General features: G+C 37.1%; 1 protein-coding gene across 2 annotated transcripts in view; it reads left to right on the forward strand.

The window, feature by feature from the left end:
* Positions 1 to 14,570, forward strand: part of Rspo2 (R-spondin 2) — a 133,119-nt gene that overhangs the window by 70,632 nt on the left and 47,917 nt on the right. The window lies entirely within an intron of this gene.

The raw sequence follows: 14,570 nt of genomic DNA on the forward strand, positions 1-14,570 counted from the left end.
TAAAATAAAATGCCCTTAATGAGAAAAGCATTATAAAATATATATTTTATTTGAAAGTATCCTAAATTCTACATTCAGCATGATAAAAAAAGACTGTTAAAATGGTATTCTGTCAGTTTATGTCTTAATCCAAAAAATCATTGCTAGATTGTTTCTCATCTTTTAAGTGAATATTAGTCTTTCAAATAAGAGGAATATCTTTTAAGGAAGTTTTAGGGAGTAAAGAAATTGAAGAAAAAGAGACAATGATGTGAAATAAGTAAGCAGTTTATTCATTATTTATAGTATTTACATGCATTTATAGCATGACATGCTATATCAGTAGGTATTAAATCATTGACATATATCTTCAATTCATAACTACTCAGTCAAGATGATCTTGAGATAAGAAAGAAATCTGAATTGTATTTCTAAGTGCAATAGTATTTTTAGAGAAAACAGAAATAGTGAGGGTTACGTAAATTCTAGATAGAAGGAACCATGTACATATGTTTGAAGGATAAGTCTTAACCTGGCCAATTATTTGACATTTTGACAAGGTCATTCTGTTTCACAAAATGGGTCTTACATTGATGGACATTTAGTGACCTTAGCCCCTGCCCATTAAGTGTCCCTCATGCTTCCAAACACTGTGACAAGTAACATTTCCGCAAACATTTCTAAACACTGGAACAGGAGAGCAATACCACCCTTGAATAAGAATCATTGGAGAGATTGTAGTTGGGTAGATAATTGTGGTGAAGGTGAAAAAAGATGCTTGAGTATAACTGATAAAAGTCTTAAATGCAAAGCTAAAAAGATTGCCATTATCAGTCCAGCTTGCACTGGATTAAAGAGATTGCTTTATTTGCGATAACTGGAACTGAAGTGAGGGAGAGGAATTGGAGAGGGATAAAAAGTTGAGGAAAGCTATTCTAACAATTCTGGATTAGAAATTTTATTCTGAGGAAAAATAAGTAGAGGTTTTAAAATACAAACAATGGATTTAGCAATTAATTACACAATGGGGAGAGAGAAAATGCTGTCCTAAGGTGCTAGTTACATTGCCTGGGTGAATTTTACCATTAGCAGAGATAGAAATATGGATATACTTTCATTTCATGGAATTGCATATTTATTAGAGGGATAGACTCCTATCAGGTTTTAGTACACTATGTTTTGCAAACATTTATTATGTCTTTAAGGTACAGATTTGAGATGCTGAATAATTTGTCTTTAATAGTTTATGACCATCCATGGGAGGATGGGCTCCACCTTGAAATGGTTTCAGATTGCTTAAGAGTACCTGTGGGGGAGATTTGAGTCCAGTTCTATTCTGTTCATTTTTCAATCCAGGCTGTACACAAAATTGAGACAAGATAAGGGTGTGGATAGATGGAGGCATTTATTGTCAATTCTAGAGCTAGCATTACACAAACCCATTGTAGGCAACCTGCTGGCCATACAATGTTTTGGCCAACCCAGACTATTGGGGTTGAAAGGGCTGCTGTTAATGACTGTAAAGGTACAGTTTTTAAACTAGGACTGTCCTGGGCACACTGGTGGCATCAGAGGGCCCCTTAGTAATAACTCATGCTGTATTCACTGTCTTCTTTAGAGAAAACTCCTTAACTGATTTTGGCTAAGTTGATCCATTTTCTCAGAAACGGAGTGTATTGATTGTAAGTCAGCTTTGGAAAGAGAATTTACTTGTGAGGATGGCTTGCCATGGTTACAATGATTGTAAGTAAATGCAATCAATGTTGGAGCTAACTGACCCATAGGAAATCAGTATGTATCTGGTACAAGCGGGAAGTGCTCACTACAAGATTCCTGTGAATCAAGTGAAAATGGATTATTTCTTAATTCTTAGTAAGGGTCTCTGGATGATCATGGTCTTCCCATATAATCTACCTTCTTGATAGATTCTTTGCATATACTATATTGATATTAATATTCAGGTGATGAAAAAGATCTGAATTAGAGAAGACACAGAATTTATACTCATATTTACTTTCTGTTGTCTTAAGAGATAATTGTTCAACAATAGAGAATAAAATTATACTCTAAGTGGCAGTACCTCAGAAAATCCTGTAATTGAAACTTGTTAATGAAAGAAGTACAAACTGTATTTTGTTCTGATATGTTTTTGTTTGATTATATGTGAGGTTGCACAGTTGGTTTTTACATGAATATTAGCACTAGCAGAATGTTTAGCAGAATATTTGGCCTCTCTGTCCTGTCACACAGAATTGAAAGTTCACAGATAGTAAGCAGAGAGTGTAATGGATTATAGCACAGAAGAGTCACATGTAATCATGGACTTGAGAAAGAATGCCATAACTTATTCCCCAGGTTTGGTACAAATATGCACAAGCACAAACAAATTGCTGAATTCTATGCCTAGTTTCTGACTCTAGATCTGAAGTGAGACCTGAGAACTTACATTTTTTAAAACAGGTTCCCAGGTGATGCAGCCAATGGATGAGAGAATAACTTGCACAACCACTATTACTGTGGAATTATATTGTCTCTACCTGCCACTAGTTATAGAATAGAAAATTCTGTGTTTAGTGAAAAATATGTTTTAGTACCTTGTGAGTATCTAAGGACATTGTGAGGAAATCTGGATCCTTCTGCACCTCTCTCATTAATGTATACCTGCTTATAGATTGCCAAGGTGGTCATGGTAGAATGCACTAGAATGACTTTCAGGACAAGCCTCTGCTGCTCTGCCTTTCCTCTGTTCTTCTCTCTCCCCCCTCTCTTTCTTCCCCTTCTTTCCTTTCTCCCTCATTTTCTTATAACCTCTTCCTCCTTCCCCAAGATATCCCTATTTTATGTATCCTGACACATATAGTATTCTAACTTATAATTATGATTTGATATTTTAGAATTTAATCTGTTTTATTTAGATTTTGTTGGTAACATTTCTGAGTACAGTATATAGCTCCTAATGAATAGAACTGTCATTTGTGCCATTCTTTGAAAGAAAGAGGAAGGAAGTGTGTGGAAGCAAGGTAAAGAAATTGAAGTAGACTGTTCAGTCGAATCCTTCTGGCTCTATCCATGGCTAGCTTCTATGCTAAAGCGGCCAGGTGTCCAAATGTACTCTTTGACAGATGAATTACATACTCTCAGAGTCCCAATGAACTAAGAACTAAGGAAGATCATGAGATCATTGATGTAATATTCTGTGAGTAAATGAATTTATCCTGAAGCTACTGTCTCTATATATTTAAGAGCAGCTCATCTCCTTAAACTCCAACTGAAAAGGGCTATTCTAATGATCTTGCTTGTCTTAATTTTGAATTTTTAAAATTTTCTTTAAGTAGTTATACAAAGGTGTTTTAATTTAACATGTCAGTTTATGAGTCCAATGCATCTTGGTCAATTTTTCCCCTCTAACCTTCAAGTAGATACAGAGAGTACCATTTCAAGTATCATATGCACTCTATATACTGGGTACCTTACCCCAGAGATCTATTGTTCCACAGACCCATGTGTAAGAATGACTATGGCTCCTAGAGCTTCAGAGTGTGTATGTTCCACCCTCTAGCTTCTGATAGTTTGCTCGCTATCCTATAGATGTCTGTCTTCGTGTCAACATAGTATTCTCCTGTATTTTTTTTTTGGTCCTGAGACTTGATCTCAGGGCCTGGATGCTGTCCCTGAGCTTTGTTGCTCAAGGCTAGTCCTCTACCACTTGCTCCACTTCCAGTTTTCTGTTGGTTAATTGGAGATAAGAGTCTCACAGACTTTCCTGCATAGGCTGGCTTTGAACAGTGATCCTCAGATCTCAGTTTCCTGAGTAGCTAAGATTGTAGGTATGAGCCACTACTGCCTGTATGTTTGTGTCTTCTGTATTTTGTGTCTTCTGTATGTTTGTGTCTCCAAATTTCTTTCTTTTTTTTTTTTTTGTTGCTTATGGGGCTTGAACTCTGGGCTTGGGCACTGTCCTTGTTTTTGAGTGGTTTATTGGAGATAAGAGTCTCACGGACTTTCTTGCTCGGACTTTCTTGCTCGGGCCGGGCTGGCAGGAACCATGAACCATGATCCTTAGATCTCAGCCTCCTGAGTAGCTAGGATTATAGGTGGGAGCCATTGGCTCCTGGCTCCAAATTTCTTCTTATTAAGAGATCATCAGTCATATTGGATGACTGATACTCACACTGCAGTTGGAGATCTCGTCTGAACTAATTGACCCCTTTCCAAATAAGATCATGTTCTGAGATACTGGAAATGAGGACTCGTTTTCTCTCTCTTTTTTTTTTTTTGGTCGGTCGTAGGGCTTGAACTCTGGGCCTGGGCGCTGTCCCTCAGCTCTTCAGCTCAAGGCGAGCGCTCTACCACTTGAGCCACAGCGCCACTTCCTCGTTTTCTCTCTTTATCTCTCTCTCTCTCTCTCTCATTCACACACATATTGTCTTTAAGTAGTTGTAGAAAGGGTTTTAAACTCAACATGTCAGCTTATGAGTATAACACACCTTGTTCATGGGGTAAACATTTACATTGTAACCTATAATGTGAGTAAATACCTAGAATGTTGGTAAATATTTACATTTTACAGCTAAAAAGATAAGGAAGTTTAAACTGGGCACTGGTGGCTTATATCTGGAATCCTAGCTACCTGGAAGTCTGAGACCTGAGGATTTCAGTTTGGAGCCAGCCTGGGTGGTAAAGTCCATGAGACTCTTATGTCCAAGTAAGCACAGGAAAACCAGAAGTAAAACAAACAAACAAAACCCCCCACACCTATCCATGCAGCTAGAAGCAGAGCTAAACTTAACCTTCTCTTGAAGAACCTACTAGCACAAAGCATATCACTGGATAAAATTTAGAATTTTCCTGATCCCTGGTAAAGTTGGGTGAGACAGACAGTTGTTCACTTTGAACTGGAGCATCCTCTTGTGCTATTTTCTTTCCCAGAGAGGGAACCTGTCCTATTGGCAAGCCTGCAGAAGATGCTCACTGGTTCTGCTAGCTAGAGAAAGCCCATTGGCTTGAAATGGATTTAACTCACTATAAAAGAGAAGCTACTAGCTGAGTAAAATTATATCTATAATTTAGCAAAGTTAAGGAATTGTTCTTCAGCAGGAACATTTGTTCTGTTCTTTGAGGATTATGAGGAAACATTGTATAATTCTCTAAGGGTTATTCTGTTGTCCTCCTATTAGGGAGAGAATGACATGTTAAATCTCTTGATTCTTTCAGGCTTTCTCTAAAAAAAAAAGAGAGACCAAACAAAAAACAACTTTCTGTGCAAGGTAACTGGCTACATTTTGTATACTGATGCCTGAGATACAATAAAATATTTGTAAATTGATTTTAGTTTTAGGGATAGAATCTAATTGCCTTGTATCATAGCTGCATTTTAATTTTCTGATGTCCGCTGGTCAACGGGTTGGCATCTCAAAGATGCTCAATACATATTATTGAATGATCAAAATGTTCCAGATAGTTCTGGCCTCTCTCAGAGAAGGATAGAGGGCTCAACTATGTTAGTTGCTCTTGTGGGTCGGATGCTCTGTGATCACTACCAATGAGTCCTTATTTTGCATACCTTTGAGGGGGGGCTTCATCATTTCAACTGCTCAGGTCCATGTCTGAGGGGCAAGTAGATTGACATTTAGAGAACTGAACTGGCTTATTCAAATTCACCGACTAGCATGTGGTAGATATGATATTGAATGTCTCTTTGCTAAAATCCCAGGTTCTTTGTTTACTGACCCCTGGGTTCCCTGTGTTTAAAAATGGACTGCTTTATAAAAGTTATAGAACTGGGAAAATAAACATTATTGTTACATGTAATGCCATTCTTATTAATTGCGATTAACATTTAAGAAACTGAGGAGCTGAGTGAATTTCTTGAGTTGTTAAGCATGTGCTACCTAGGGAGGTGGTGAGGCAACAAGGCATTCTGGTGGCCATGGTTTTCCACATGACAGCCCTTCCCAACGTCGTCTTTGTCTTTTCAATGGGCTGGCAAAGACCATCATTTAATAGAAATAGAATATTCTATAACAAAACTCCACCATTTCCCCCACTATTATTTAATAGTAAATAGTACATTATATGTCAATTTTTTTGTTCTGTAGATTGAGTAGAGATCAAGATGAATAGTTCTTACTTCATTGGGTTGGATAATACCGTTAATAATAGTGTATTTCTAATACTTCTTAAAGAAAAGGATGTTTTCTCTAAGCAATCAAAACTTCCACTGTTCAACTTGTGTGAACATTTGCTCTGTCCTGCACAGTGCCTTCAGATACACAGAAATACATTTAAATTAACATATATGTCTATGCATATGTGTATGTGCATGCATGAGTGCACACACAAACACACACAAGAGATTTAGCGAAATCTTGCCTCCCCTTCCTCTCTTTGACTCCCTCTCCATTTACCACTCTTCATCTATTTTTCTCTTCCAACAAGTATGGATAAACTTTAGTTTATAATGCAAGTATTTCTCCAAATTCTACCACACAGTAAGCAGTAGCATGGCCTCCATGTCATATCTGAGAACCCTGACACAAATGGCTGTGTTTCATTGTACTGTTCCTTTAAAATACCAGCCATGAAGTATAGACAAAACTCATGGATAATTATAAACAAAAATATTAGCGAAAACTCAAAATTCCTTTAACTATTTTTACTTTAATAAGTGCTCAGTTTAAAATTCTGCATTTCAAATTCCATTAAAGGCTTTAAAACATTCAATTTTATCTACTAAAGGGAAAAATCAATTTGTGGTAAACCCCATCTTTCAAAGAACAGTGGATTAGAAGGAATACTGAGCTCTGATGTGAGCTCTTACAGTAAGTATACTGCAAGCCTAGATAAATTACATAACACACTCTGGAACAAAAGTTGCCTAATAGCTCTCATGAGCTCATCTAGAAAATCATCTACCAAGAGGAAAGTCTATTGTTGGCAGCTCCTTTTGAAAATATTGATTTTCTTGTGACTTTTATCTTGTCAGGATAGCTTCTTCAGTATTCAGTCTTTCCCTCCAGTCCTCATCTCTGTGTAGTTACAGCAAAAGAATATGCTTGAACAAAAAATGAGACATAAAAGCTTTATACGGTAGCTCTTATATATGTATAATCAATTGGTGATTGCTTATACTGTATAATTGGTGCCCAGTTTCATAATACTTTATAATCTGAAGTGGTTTTGTTTGTAATAAAATCATGTTAATGTGTTAAAATATACAAAGTAGACTGTGTTTCAGTAATTATTCTAAAATGATATGTTAAGTATTAGTCATTCAACAGACAACTCTGCCATGATCTACCACACCAAGAACCCATGCAAGGCTCTGGGAAGCTAGCATAGACCACTCTTTGCTCTTCATAACAAGAGGGATTATGATCAACTTAACTGGACATCACTAAGAGAAAATTGCCATAGATATCTGGTCTGGCAGGACATAGTATATCTGGAGGAAATATCAGAAATTCAGCTCAATGTGATTAGTATTAAAAAGTGTAGGCCAGGGATGTAGAAAGGAAAGGTATGCCCAATAAGTGGGTTCTTGTATTTTAAAATGAAGAACTTGAACTTGATTCTGGACATGAGTTGAACCATGGAAGGACTTAAATCTTGTTTTTCAATTTGCACATAAATATTATACATATTTATGGAGATACTATGTGATGCTCTAATATATACAGGACTGGGTGTGGTGACATATGCTTGTAATCTCAGCCACCCAGGAGGTACAGGCAGGAAAATTGCAATTTCAAGGCCAACCCTGGCAAAATTAATTAGCAAGATCTTATTTCAAAAATAAAAGATGTGGGGGAATAGTTCAAGTAGTAGAACAGTCCCACAGTTCAATTTCCAATCTATAGTACTGAAAAAAATGCTATGTTTAAATCTGGGTATAAATATCTGTCTCCTTAAGCCATTATTTAGTGGTGGTGAACACATCCTCTCTAGTTTCTGCGAACTACACAGCACATCAGAAAGCAGAAAAATGACATGAAAAATTTCGGTTTTGAAAGATCGTACTGGTCTTTCTGCTGGCCACTGTAGAGCAATCTTGCTTCCATCATTGTAATCTACATTATGGTCAAGGATGTAAGGATTTCAGTAGCCTAGATCTTTTTTGTTTGTCTGAGATAGAGTATCACTAAGTATGTAAGCTTTCCTCCCTGCTGCAGTCTCCTGAGTGCTAGGATTACAGGTGGTTCTACCTGCCTAGCCAAGGTCAGGATTATTAACAACTTCCATAATGGATATATACCAGCACACTTATTTGTGTAATGTTCTCATGCATAGCAGTGAAGCAGTGATTGTCCCTATTTTGCTATTATGTACCCCTGTATAGAAAACTCAAAGGGCCCTCTTTCTCTCTCTTTTGGCATGGAACACAAATTATACCAAATAAATATCCAAAAAACCAGAATAAATAATTACATTTCCCCATGGAAAACCTGATTATGATTTTTAATTTTCTTTACAAAAGACCTAGTTTTTAAGGCCTTTCATGACATCTTTGTATCTGACAAACATAGGAAGGCAGTAGTCAAATCCCTACACACAGAGCATATAGCAGACCCTAGAACGATGACCATCCAAAGGATAGCCGCCATACTTCATTGCACAGCAGACACTGTCTCTGCTTTGATTCCTCAAATCACACGGGCAGGCATGGGAAACCCATCTTCATAAACAGAACTGATTAAATATATCAAACCACAACACTCACTGTAAACGTTATGCTGATTTCAGCAAAAGCACATGGATGTATAAAATGATTCTTTCCTTTCCAACCAGTTCCTTCACTTATAAGTCAATATTACAACAAGCAAAAAATGGTAAGCTTATCCAAATAAGGTGGAATTTTCTACTCTTGATCACTCACCAAAATAGTATGAAAATATAAATGTAAAAGTTGCCCATTACAGTTACTTAAATATTAGTGTCCTTATATTGGTGTTTGTCTTGTGCACACTGACAGATGGCAAATGGAAGACTTGAGTCTCCCTCCCCAGACTTCAACGCTGCCATTCAATATTTCCAGAATGAAACTTTTTCCTTTGTTTTTTATTTGTTTGTTTGTATCCCTATGTCCTTTTCCCTGGTTGTTGCTTCAAGGATCTCAGTCATTTCTTCACTTCATGTCAACTATCTATGACCCAAGAACAAAATTTAGCCTGTCATCTTTTTCTGTAGGGCCCTCAGCTTAGGAAAAACTCTTAGACTTTTAAGTGGTTTGGGGAAAATAAAAAAGAAGGACATCATTTTGGGTAGTGTGAAAATAATTTTAACTAGAAGTTTCAATACTCATAAAGTTTTATTGGAAAACAACCCATTCTTCCTTACACATGTCTGGTCTCTGGCTACTTCTGTGCTACATCAGAACTGACTAATTTCAATGCAGACCATATGTCCTGAAAATCCTGAAATAGTTACTTTCTAGCCCTTTACAGAGCCCTCTGGCATGGTTGGAGTGTGAAGGGATTAAGAGATTCTTCTTGTTTTCCTTAGACAGAGGTTGAATAGAAGGCATGATATACACTAGTTGTCATGTGCTTTTCCATTTAGTTGGGTGGGATGTTTGCCTTTCTTAACATTTGGCAAAATCCAACCGAAACTCAGATCTGAAGTTTATTATTCTGCTCTGGTTCTACCTTTTCTATGAAGGGTAATAAGTTAACCAAAAAAGGAAAAGCACAAGCAGTAACCAGATGACAGATCTGCTACTGGCAAGAATCTAAAATCTGATATAACATGTTAAAACTTTATTGTTATCAATTTTATTTTCAAGTTGTTGTCCTTGCCTTAATGAAAAAAAAAAAACCTCTTTAAAACTCTTAATATTGTGATCCCAGCAAATGAATTAGTTTTTGTTGACTTGCTTTGCAAATGATTTCAAATATACATTGCTTCAATATATAGAAGATTAAGTTTCATTACTTGGCCACTAGATTTTATAAAAGTCTCAATATTTCTTCATGGTTCCCCTCACACACCTGAATTGGCCCTGGCTTGAACTCATTGCATTCTTCCTTGGCTTTTTTGCTTACTTCTGGCATCCTATCACTTGACCCACTTAACCCTCATTATTTGGATGTGAATTTTCTCAGATTCTTCTAGCCAGGAAGGCTTTAAACAACAATACTTCAGATCTTAGCCTTCTGTGTAGATAGGATGAGAGGTGTGACTCATCTGTGGATATGTATATATTTTGAGCAGTTGAAATAAAATGTACTGTGTCATATACAAAAGAACTCTACAGGTATCTAAAAATATAGGCATTTCTGGATGGAGTTCCTTTATCCTCTCTGGTTGCAATTTCAGGATTATAATCCCTCCCTAGGCCATACTTTACTGAGTGATACAGGTAAGTAGGCATTTTCCCCTCTGTGATGAAGCAGGGCATAGAAGGATGTGATCTGTCCCATCCAGCCTCCCCCAGAGTCAAAGTTGCTTTTTGATCTCAATTTCTTAACTCCTGATTCCTAATAATCAAAACAGATAAACATCCATGTTCAGGAAATGTTTGTGATCAGTTTGTTTAGCTGCATGACTTAAATAAGATGAAAGCCATTATGATCCTGTAGTGGTCTTTGGAAAGTGCCTTTCATTTGAGTAGTGCATATATATTTATGTACCTATCAATGTATTATTAAGACCAAGTTGTCTTATAAGCACAATTTAATATAATACCATAATAAAATATTAAGTTTGTATAGTAATACATTTAAATAAACATATATGTATTTTTTATGTGAAGTATCTTATGTGAACTTGCTTCTAACATCTTAGATAGCCATTTTTTGACCTAGTTGATAAGTTTATTTTATTTATTTATTTATTCACTTATTTATTTATGCCAGTTTTGGGGCCTGTGTACAGTCCCTGAGCTTTTTCTTTCAAGACTAGCACTCTATCACTTGAGCCACAGCTCCACTCCTGGCTTTTTGCTGGTTAATTGGGGATAAGAGTCTCATAGAATTTACTGCCAGAAAAACTATGATCATCAGATCTCAGTCTCCCAAGTACCTAGGATCAGAGACATGAACCACCAGTGCCTGGCTAGCTGGTAAATTCTTACAACCAATAATGACTCATATTCCTTGATGACTAATTGACATAGCAGATACTGTACTGAGACCTTCACTTTTATTGTACATTTGCTTTCATTGAAACAACACCCCTATGACCTATAGTGATATAACCTGTTCAGGGACAAGGATATTAAGGCAAAGAAGGCTTTACTGACTTGCCTGCCCATAGTCAGAAGAGCAAGCCAAGATTCTGACCTCAGATTTGCTAAGTACTCCACAGATTGAGTAGCTACCATATATTCTTCACAGTTCCTATTCACTGCCTCTAGCTCTCAACCTAAATTTTCTCTTCTGCACTCATAATTGGATTTCATTTTTTGCTAACTGTCCTTGTGAATCAAGGCAACTTTTATCTGAACACATTTCATTGGATTTCAGACAGACTTTGGCCCTAGATTTCCTATTACCTTAGTAATGCTGATGGTCTGTATCATCTCTTTTTTTCCATTTTTTAAGTGATACTTTTATTTTAAAGATACTGTACAGAGGGGTAACAGTTATGTTTCCTACCAAGCATTGTTACCTCCTCTTTTGTTTTTCCCCTACCATTCCTTTCCTCCCTACCTTCCCAACTCCTTCTTCCCCACCCCCAAAGTTGTAAAGTTCATTTTCAGCATAGTGTCTTGTACATCTCTTGTTACAATGGGTCATCCTGTATCCTTATTTCAGAATTTTGTTATTTTCCTTCCCCTCCCCAAATTAGAAAAATGTATATACAAGATGCAGGGCACCGGAATCAAATACAGTGAAAACAAGGGTTATACCATGGGGGAAGAACATACAAAGAAACAAAAAAAAAATCACATAGTACATTATAAGTACATTAAAAACAACAGCAAGGAAGATAAAACCTCTTGTGTCCCTGTCATGGTCATTTCACTTATCATCTTATATGGCCATATGTACATAGCTTTTGACCTTTTCTGCTTGTCCTAGACATCCACTAGTTATTGTAGATAAGGGAAACCATGGGACCTATGTTTTTGGGCCTGGCTTACTTCACTTAATATAATTTTTTCCCAGTCTTTCCATTTCCTAACAAATTTGCCTCCATCTGAAAGAATGTATCATCTCTTAAGCAGTTTAATTATTAGGGTATAAAAACTTTGAATCCTGAAGCCTCTAGAACCTTCTTATTTTCTGTCAATAAAAATATTATGTGTATTATGTATATTCAAACTGTAGTATACAAAAGTAATCTTATTTCATAGTTTTATTAATCTACACTGTCATAATATTGCTATAATAGTAAATATTAGAAATGCATACTTTTGTTGTGTGCTTGTGGCTCACGCCTGTAATCCTAGCTATTCAGAAAGCTGAGATCTGAGGATCATGGTTTGAAGCCAGCCCAGGCAGGAAAGTTTATGTGATTTTTACCTCAAAAAAAACTACTTAGAAAAAGCCAGAAGTGGTGCTGTGCCTCAAGGGATAGACTGCTGGCCTTAAGCAAAGAAAGTTCAGGGAGAGAGCACAGGCCCTGAGTTAAAGCCCCGTAATGGATCTCCCTACCCCCACAAAAAGAGAAATCCATACTTTTGATAACCAAAAACTTAAAAGATTTTTCTGATTGATACCTAGTATTACCTGAAAAGTTGTTAGAGAAATTTAAATCTATTTCAATAATTTTAAGAAACCTCAGATGAAGTCACCCAGTTGAGTTTTTCTCAAGTACTTAAAGTCTGATTTTTTTTTTTGGCAATGTTTTGGAACAACCTGCCTCCTTGATTTTGCTTAAAATTTTAGCTTACAAGGAACAAAAAATCTAGAAGTGTTCTCATGGGTTGGACATTCTTTGAACACTAAATGTCCCTGGAGGTAGAGGTTTCTGATGCGCACTGAATGCAAATGCTGGTTTGGAACAAAGAGCCGTCAAGATAGGGGCATGGTAGTGCACATCAGTAATTCTAGATTACGCTTTCAGAATCAAGAACCCCAATCGCTGTGGAACTAAAGGAAGAAGAGATTGTGTGATCTTTGCATTCTCTCCACTTTCAAAGAAAACCTCCTCTATTCAGTGTCTTGATACTATTCTTGTCCTATGACTGTTCCCTTTTTTTTTTTTTTTTGTCGGTTGTGGGGCTTGAATTCTGGGCCTGGGCGCTGTCCCTCAGCTCTTCAGCTCAAGGCGAGCGCTCTACCACTTGAGCTACAGCGCCACTTCCGACTGTTTCCTTTTATAGTGTTGAGTCTCCCAATGATTTTCCTTATCCCACTCTCTCCCTGTGTTCATAAGGGTGGTTAAGCTTTCAGAAAAATTTCACTTCCTCTTTATCTATGTATGTCAGTTGTACAGTAGTTGTGTAATTTTAACTCATTGCTTGCCTGAGTGCTTTTCCCTTTAGTAGACTGAAAATCCTGGAGCTTACCATTTGTCTCCATCAGGACACCAGGTCCCCAGGGGCTTCTTGTAGAAAGGAGAGCATAAGCTAGGTACTATTCTGGTCATGTTCTTGTGCTCAGAAACCTACAAGATCAGTCCCTGTAAGTCAGACCAGGTCACTATTCTTGATCCAAGCTTCATATGTATTAATTTGAATTGTTACTTCAATATTTAAAAATCAATGTATAAATAACTTTATTGTTCCCATCCATAACTGCTAAACCCAAGTAAGCAATATCATCAGTTGACCTCCAGTTGATTGACCATTTCTCATTGGGCCTATAATAGCCTGTCAGTTTCCCCCTTGGCTTTAGGAAGGGAGTTCCCTACCATTGCCAGCAATCTTGCTTTTCCCTGTCTATCATGCTTAGCTGAGATCCCAGTGCCCACAGCATATGTGGCCTGTCTTACTTTGGCATTCTCTATTAAAATTGTTTTCAGGTGTTTAACTATTGGATTTTCCAACATGATTTACAGTTCTCTACAGCTACAATGGCTACTTTTTAAAGAGTAGAGCTATTTACAGCGCATGTGCAAACAATCTCATACTAAGCATTCAAATATTAAAAAAAAAAACAACCTTGAGTTTTTAAATGCTATTCATGTTTGTTCACTTGGCAAGCATTAAAATTCCACTATGTGTTCAGCACTGTGCTAGGAACAAGGAATTCACAGCTTGAAAATGCTAAATAAAAGTTTAATGGCCCAACAGAATGGCCTGTTTCTCTGCCTCTAATGTACCCAGCACATGCCTCTACTATTATGTTGTGTTTCACTGTCCTGTGAATGCCAAATGACCCTTTCCTTTTGGCTTTAGCACCTCTAGGAGACAGTATGGGTGTTAGCATTTTCTGTTCTCAGGGTCTGGCACAAGCCTCGACACATACTAGCTTCTTAGGGGAATGTTTGGAATGAACTGTTGGACTGGACTAGAGTATAATTTGAAAAATTATTATATTAAAGCCTGTATGGGGTACTTAGGGAGTACCAGGGAGGGAGTACCCAGCCTATTTTCCTGTTTCTTGCCAGGACAAACCATTTTTGCAAAATGACCACCCCATCAGACTGTACTTGGCCACAGTTTCACTTGGACAGTAATTGTACTTAAACCAATTCGGGCAGCC

This window comes from Dipodomys spectabilis, unplaced genomic scaffold (genome assembly GCF_019054845.1).
Source record: "Dipodomys spectabilis isolate Male_0828 unplaced genomic scaffold, ASM1905484v1 ptg000783l, whole genome shotgun sequence".
Taxonomy (NCBI): Eukaryota; Metazoa; Chordata; class Mammalia; order Rodentia; family Heteromyidae; genus Dipodomys; species Dipodomys spectabilis.